This window comes from Pleurodeles waltl, chromosome 8 (assembly GCF_031143425.1).
Source record: "Pleurodeles waltl isolate 20211129_DDA chromosome 8, aPleWal1.hap1.20221129, whole genome shotgun sequence".
NCBI lineage: Eukaryota > Metazoa > Chordata > Amphibia > Caudata > Salamandridae > Pleurodeles > Pleurodeles waltl.
In genome coordinates, this window is record NC_090447.1 from 284021657 (window position 1) to 284030114 (window position 8458).

The following is an 8458-nucleotide window of genomic DNA, read 5'->3' on the forward strand; positions in this document are numbered from 1 at the left end:
CATTATTATAAGGGGATTGATATAAGGATTAATACAACCAAACAAAGGTAATGGCTTTTTCCAAAAGGTGAGGCTTTCTGAGAGGTTCAGATGGTGGCTGAATGGTGTTTAATTGGAGGCGGTTAAGATATTCAGATACCTCAGTGTGCTATTTAGCCATAGCTTAGACTTTTGGGGTCATGCCCCTAAACAAGATTCAAGGACAAAGGCAATCACAGGCTCACATCAAAGATTAGATTCTGCTTTGGAACACAAGTCAGTTGAAGTGTTGAGAGAGGCATATAATGCAAAAACAGTCTCCCTGTTACTCTACGGGTATGAGGTGTTACTACAAAAGAAGCTAAACGCTTGAAAATTGTTGAAACAACCATCTGGAAAAAATGGTGGGGGCTACCTAAAGGCTCAGTGAGCAGTGAGCTGAGATTAGAGTTGTGCCTCACTAACAATTTTTTGAATATCACCAGAGGTTGCTCAATTATTCGCCAGGTTTGTGAAATCAAATAAAGGTTGTCTTCAGTATTTTATATTACTTCACCTGCAAGGGAAACCTAAGGCGCTATGGGTAAATAACAGACAGGTTGTGGAAGCCTCCTTGAATTTTCCCTCTTGGTAATATTCTGCAGTTATGTCAGTGCTCCAACCGAAACAAGCATTACAACGTTTAATTTAAGAGCACTCCCTCTATAGTGACTCACTTGCTGTGAGTAGGGGAACTAGTTTGCAGCACCTCTTGAAAGATGATTATTTTGGTCTAATTCAACCTAATTTTAGGGACATCAAGAGTAGATCTATGACAAGATGGGCCCTGACGGTTTGGCTGGGCCAGGTTCCTGTGTTAATAAAATGGGCCTGGTCCATCCGGGGAGTGGTCCATCCCGGGGGTGATAGGGATCTTTGCCCTTTTTCAACCTTGATGTCTTATCATTTTTGCATCTTATTCTTTTTGTGCCTTGTTAGAAATGGGCTCTCTAGGTGGCAGAGGTACACACTCTTGTCCAAGTAGGGACCACAATCCTAGTCAGGGTAAGTCACACAAAATCCATATTATACTGTGCCCACCCTCTGGTAGCGTGGCACAGAGCAGTCTTAACTTAGAAGGCAATGTTTAAAGTATTTGTGCAATAAATTATACATTAACATAGTGAAAAAAACACAAAGGCTCAGCTGTGCAGCGATTTCTACTGTTGCAAAATGGCTGATCGTCGCTACCGGCAGGCTGTGCGTCAATTCTCGGCACACAAGTAGTTTCCTAAAAAGAGTACGTCTTTTTGGCCCTGAGACTTCACAAAACAGGAGGCAAGCTCAATCCAAGCCATTGGAGAGCACTTCCCAGCAAAGTCAGAGGCCAGCAGGGAAGCAAGGCAACAGGGCAACATCAGGCAGCAGTGCTTCACAGCAAAACAGTCCTTTGGGCAGCCTGGCAGTTCCTCATGACAGGTTGCAGGTTCAGGTCCAGAAGTGTCTGAGTTGGTGGGGTAAGGGACCCAGTGTATATACCCAAAAATGCATTTGAAATGGAGGAGACTTCAAACAGTGGTTTTGAAGTGCACATGTTCCTCTTTCAGTACAGGTCTGTCTGCCAAGATCCAAGTAGGGGGCTTGGCAGTCCATTGTGTCAGGGCAGGCAACTAGCCTTTGATTTGTAAGTGTCAGGCCCTCCACCCTTTCAGCCCAGGAAGACCCATTCAGTATGAAGATGAGTGAAGGTGTGACTGAGTGTCCTGTGTTTGTGGTTATCTGGTTGAAAGGCACAAAGGAGCTGTCAACCAGCGCAGCCTAGATTTTGATTGGAGACAGGCTGTAAGGCACAGATAGATTTTAAGTGCAGAGAAATGTTCACTTTCTAAAACAGTAATATAAAATCCAACCTCACCAATAAGCAGGATGTTCTATTACCATTCTAGCTACACTAAATATGACCTTGTTACCATTTCTGACCAGAATCTACCACTCAAACAATATATGAGGGTAGTCCTAATGCTATCCTATAGAAGGAGCAGGCCTCACAGTGGTGGAAAACGAATTTAGGAGTTTTCCACTACTAGGGCATATAACACACACATGTATATGTCCTGTCGTTTACCTACATAGCACCCTGCCTTATGGGTTACCTACGGCCTACCTTAGGGGTAACATATGGGGGAAAAAGGGGGAGTTTAGGGCTTGGTGAGTACTTTTAAATGCCAAGTCGAAGTGGCAGTAAAACTGCACACACAAGCCTTGCAATGGCAGGCCTGAGACATGGTTAAAGGGCTACTTATGTGGGTGGCTCAACCAGTGTTGCAGGCCCACTAGTAGCATTCAATTTACATATCAAGGGCACATGTAGTGCACTTTACTAGGGACTTACAAGTAAATCAAATGTGCCAATTGTTCTGTGGGCAGCTGGGACATAGCAGGAGCTGGCCCTGGTGCATGGTGGTACCCAGGGCTATGCATGGCTCCAGGAAAGGTGCTGTGTGGCCCCCCTACTTCTATTTGCATGGGCTGCCTAGGAGAGGCCCCAGGGCGGAGGTGGTCCCCAGGGCCGATAACGGCCTGGGAGGGGGGCCGCGCAGCCGCTCTCCTTTTTCAAAAACAAATAAAGCCCCGGGGGTTCCCTTCATGGCAATTCCCGCTCCATATTTAGCCCTGGGGAAGTGGTGGTCGAGGGAATCCTCATGGCCCCTTATTTACAGCCTGAGGAGGTGGCACTCCTTGGAGCCCAGGGGGTCAGGGTATCCCCCGTTACTATTAAAATTAGACCAGGGAGGTGGTGGTCCCTGGGGCATTTTTAAGCCTTTAGAGGTGAGGGCAGTGTGCTGGCCTCCATTTTTTAAATAAACTCTACATGCCCCCTGGGACCCCATGCTTGTGTTTTTTAAAACTGTTGTTGCCGCACATTTGCAAATTTTGTGAATTTACTACACTTACTGAGACCCCAAAACCAAGACTTGGCAGTCAGGGTATTTATATCCTCCTCATTTGCTTTTTTCGCTTTTTTTCTGGGACTTGACTGAAGCCGAATCCCAAGATGGCTTCCAACACTTTCTGATTGAAGTGTTGGCAACAAATTAGAGCGCTACATTTCCCTGTATGAGTTTGTTATTAAGTCATCATGGAGGAACCACGGCCCTAGATATATACATTTGGATTACCTTAAATTTCTCAACGACTACTGAAAGGATTTACACCAAATAGCAAAAAGCCCAATTTGCGGAAAACATTTAGCTTTCTGCCAAATTTAGTGTCATTCGGTCTAGCAGTTCGGGTTGTAGTTGTGTTTAAATCTCCTATGGGAATTAACATGAAAAACTCAGTTTTTCTTGACCCCCCTTTTTTTCTGCCCCGCTTAACGGATCACCGCAAAACTTTCCATGTGCAACAAGAATTACTGGCACACGTTTTTTGCAATTTTTGTGAAGATCTGTCAAGAGGCAAATCAAAAGACCCTTTTCCTATTTAAATATGGTCCTAGCTATAATTACTTACTGGCGGTCAATACATACATATATATATATATATATATATATATATATATATATATATATATATATATATATATATATATATATCCCCCATATACCACCATAAGACTGCCGAACACCTTCAAATGGGTGCCTCCGTCTGTGACAGTGGCTTCACATCGCATATACATAATCAAAATTCCAACAGGAAACCGGAGCACTCTGCAAATAACATAACATCCATTTTATTCGTAGAATAGCAAGAGCAGACGCGTTTTGGCAGTAATTTGCCTTTCTCAATGCTGGATTTGCATAAAACATTACTTTATACATTTAAATAAATTTTAGAGCACTTTCATTGGATAATGAGTCGTAAATTCCTTGCACCAACACGCCACCATGACAGTGTGTGTCTTTGCACTCAATCTCATATACTCTTTACAGTTCGAGATCTGTTGGCCGCAGTATATCCCAAGATCGTGCATTAATTCAAGAATTTAATGAAAGCTATTTTCCTCGTTACGGCATTATACCATATGAAATATGCAAACCCGAAAGCGAGGTTTTCGTAACACTCACTTTGCCATTTAGTAATGTCTCTTGTAGGTGGGCATAGCAATTTCTGTGGTTAGCAGTGGTTCTGGCAGTTCAAGTTAACCATAAATCCCAAATACCATCATAACACTGCCGAACACCTTCAAACGGGTGCCTCCGTCTGTGATAGTGGCTGCACGTCATATATACATAATCAAAGTTCAAACAGGAAACCAGAGCACTCTGTGGATAACATAACATCCATAACATAACATATATACATATTTTTCTCCAAATAGCCCCAATCAAAGCACGCTCCATTAAGTTGGTGCTCGTGTCAGGGACGGGCCAGCCCGGTAAATACTTTCTCCACCAAATGCCACAGGGTCAAACACGGCAAACACAGGAAACCTTGTGTTTGAAGAATTTATTCTTCCAATAGAGATGAAAAACCCAAACTCCACCAACGTGTTTCAACCACCAATGGTCTTGATCACGGTGAATGAGTGATCCATTTACCACTCCATTTATACTTTCTCCTATTATCTGCCATTATGGGCCATTATAGGGAATTCTGGGAAATGTAGTTATAAACACTTTCCATCATTCTATACATATCATACTGTGACAATCACAATTAAAAACTTATTTCCCACATACCACAATGATAAATCAAAACAAATGTGAATTCTGCAAATGTTAAAACCAAAAGAATGTTAACGTTTGACCTTTTTTTTTTTTGCATACAAAATTCCAACCTTTTTTTTTTGGATTATAGATGTTTTCTTTGAAGTTTTTTAAGTGTCTTATGTATATATATATATATATATATATATATATAAATATATGTACATATATATATATATATATATATATATATATATATATATATATATATATGTAGATATATTCACTGAAAAAAACAAAGGCTGCAGGGACTTAGTTAGGTTCTGAATTTTGTTGTTCAAAACCGTAGAAATTCAGCAATTCTAGTTAGAGTTATTACTTTTTTTTTAAACTATTTTGGTGGTAGTAAGTTTTATTACCAATACAGCCCACTACAACTCCGGGTCTTCTTGTTACTTTACGTATGGTAGTCTGAAAAAGCATGCACTTGAAGGCCTAGACTAACAAGTTGGATGCGGGTACAATTACATGTTCTTTCCTCTGTACAGGAGAGGTCATACCAGATGTGAGCAGAAACACACTGGTAATTTGTACAGTAGTACAGTGACATTAAAAACCGGTGTCAACATAGATAAAACAAACTGAAAAAGTCACATTTTATATTTATAGCAGAAAGGCTGGAGAAGGATTAGAATAGATTTCTTAGAACTAAATTAAGTAGATTTCTTTAGAGATAAAATAGCTGACATGTTCCCAACTCTTCGCCACCTGCCCTCTTGTTTTCAGGTTGGGTCAATTTAGCTGGAATTGGTCCAATAAGTTAACATACGAGTACTTACTATGTTCTTACGTTAGATGCAGTCTGTACACCACATTTCTCAAGAGTACATTCTGAGTGAGTTTTCCTGCACAAGAAAATAACAAGGGGTTTGTATTTTGCTGGCAATGCAGTTACTAGGTTCCAGTGGAAGAAGTAGAGCTACTCAATAAAACTGAGATCGTGTCCTTCCAAGACGGCTGAGGTCATTAAAGTACGTGAAGTTTGTTAAAGCAACATCTTGAGCAACACAGACCATAAAAAATATATCCAGTAAGCACTAAGTCGTGGGATGCAAAAACTACCAACAAAAAAGAAAGTCACATGGCAGGTTTTTATAAAGGCTCAGCTCTTTCGAAGAGTACTGCAAGATAGGTAGGGGGGCGTAAAGCACATTTCAAAATCGGTCCTAGGAACAAAAGTATAACGGCTCATCTTATCTGAACATTGTCGCAGGGTGCAACATAAATGTTCATGTGACTTCAATTATTTGCCTAATCCCACCAAGATCATTTTGAGAGAGTGGACTAAGGTGCAATTGGACATTTCTTAGAAGAAGCCAACATCATAATTTCTGCTAACCATAGGAAATAAATGCAAAACACATAAATTAGTTATCATTGAAAGGTCACCGTGAAACACTGCCGCTGAGTGTTAATAATCCCAGATCACGTATAGATCAGACCCAAATTAAGTTAAAAATAAAGTTGACTGATTGTGCACAAGTGGGCGCCTGGGTTCCTGGAAGGCAGAAACCATGTTGCTGCTGATCCACACAACAGTGGCCAGAGTGGTACGTCGTGGTATTTTTAAGAAGCCTCCTTAGTAACAGGAGCAGAGCTGCAGTCCTCACCAGCCCTGCCTGAAGTCTTCCACGCTTCAGATGAACTATTCATCAGAAGTCAAATAACACCATGGAAAAACAATTTTTAAAGGGGCACTTCTAGTCCTTCAAAGTGACTGCCTGGATATAGAACTCTGCATGTGATCACAGTTTGTTATATACTGCATAAAGACTGGTAAATGTTAGGCCCATCAGACTGTCATGGGCAAAACCACGGATTTCTCCTGTGGATTTATAAAGCATGCCTGTTAACGTTCCAGGACCTACAGTATTCAAGTCATCTTCCACACCTCTTGTCTTTTCAATGAGAACACCAAACACACTGCAAGGAAAGGCCAGAGATCCCAAAGTGTTCACCCAAAGTGCCCCTTGTCTCGTCACCATGTTTAAACTCTGTACATTTCTCGGTTTGGACCAGGACATGCAACGAGTATCTTGCAACCCCATTTGTAATTCCTTCAGTGCACCAAATCCAGCACCTGCTATGCAGCATCCTCCAATAGTGAAAAAAGCCAGCTCAAATCTGCCACGCGTTTTGCTAGCTCCTGTGGGTAAAATAAATTCTTCTGTGTCCTGAACAAGGTATCTGGGATCAACATTTAAATAAGGAGACAGGGGGCTCATTCCATTTAACGGCACTCCCGCCAGATCTACACGGATCCTGCTCCTCCGAGAAGCTGCCCAGACCGCCGCGGCTTCCTGAGGAGCCGGGCCCGCCGGTGTCCATAGTGCCGATTGTCTCAGACACCGCCAGCTTCCCTCTAGTTCTAGCTATGACCGTGCTCCTTCATTTCCAAGGAGGCTTGCTGCACCAGTTACAGTTATTTCAAGTAACTATCCTTTTGCCAGGATCAAAAATTCTAACGCTAATTCAAAGTTACATGAGTTTTAATAATGTGGTCCACAGAAAACGACTTGTCATAAGCTTTTGTTGGAAAGTAAGGAGTAACTCCAGAAGCCTGTTACAAGCAGGTTCAATTCGGGAAAGGCAATGTAATCCATCTCATCATGGAGGATAGTGTTCAGGTAGAGGGCCATACTGAGGTTAGGCAATGTTACTTGTCCCACATCAATGCTTGAAAAGTTGTATCAGTCCAAAAGTAATTCCAAAGATTGAAGCCATTGTGGTTTTAGAAATCAACTATTCTATGAACCTTGTGTCTCACTTCCATTAAATAAACCTTTTTGTTCATTACTATGAGACCTGCAGGAGTAAGCAAGGCCGACCTACTCCTGTTAGAGTCCAGCAGGAGCACAGGTGCCACCACTGGCTACAGTGAGATTCCTGAGGGATCGTAAAACCGTTAAAAAGGAAAAGGGGTGAGAGTGCCTGTGGTGAGTTGGCCATGTATGGACAGTTGGCGCTGAGGCTAACTGACGTCTCATATTACCAAAGGCCATGTATGGTGGGGAGGTGACTGCCTGTGAGGGTTGATGCTCAGGGCCTGGCCATGGTCCATGCATAGTAGGGGCTGATATTGTTATATAGATAAAAAAAATAAACATTTAGTAAATATAACAAAGGTTAAAGTGATGTTATAGTTAAGTATGGTATTATCTTCTTACTTTACAATGAAAAAACCTTGGACATTCACTGAAGAAAATCAAAAGTCAAAATCATATCATAATTAGGGAAACATGTCAGTTTAAATCTAACATTTGAAACTAAAAACACTGAAATTTACCAGTTATAGTTAACGTCAGTAACATAACACTTGCCATTGGCATGGACTACTTCTTAACTCATATATTACATTACTCATAACATGTTCTTTGACATCATTGCTAACATAAATTATGACATCTGGAATGACATAATTGATGACACCATTGTTTATGTACTAAAACTAAAAAATAATTAATTATTTAACATTATTTCCCACGTAATATTATTGTGAGCACCTGCATTCATCATTTTCGATACGGTCTAGATTTTGTCCAAGCCTGAGCTGGAGTACATTCATGATGGTTGGGCTAAAGTAACCTTATAAGTATAGATTGTGAATAGCAAGTGCCTTATTGTTGTGAGTGGAAGTTTCCATTCGCATGTTTTTTCCTAAACCCCTCCTTGCCCCTTCCTAGGCCCCTTCTATATTGCAGTTAGTGTTTCCCATTTCCTGACACTCTCTCTGGTCCCTCCCACACACTACTACTAAGTTGTACAATTAAATATGTGGAGATCTCCCATAA

General features: G+C 41.3%; 1 pseudogene; it reads right to left on the bottom strand.

The window, feature by feature from the left end:
• Positions 1-6412: 6412 nt before the first annotated feature.
• Positions 6413-6913, bottom strand: LOC138249084 (mitochondrial import inner membrane translocase subunit Tim23 pseudogene; annotated as a pseudogene).
• Positions 6914-8458: the final 1545 nt, after the last annotated feature.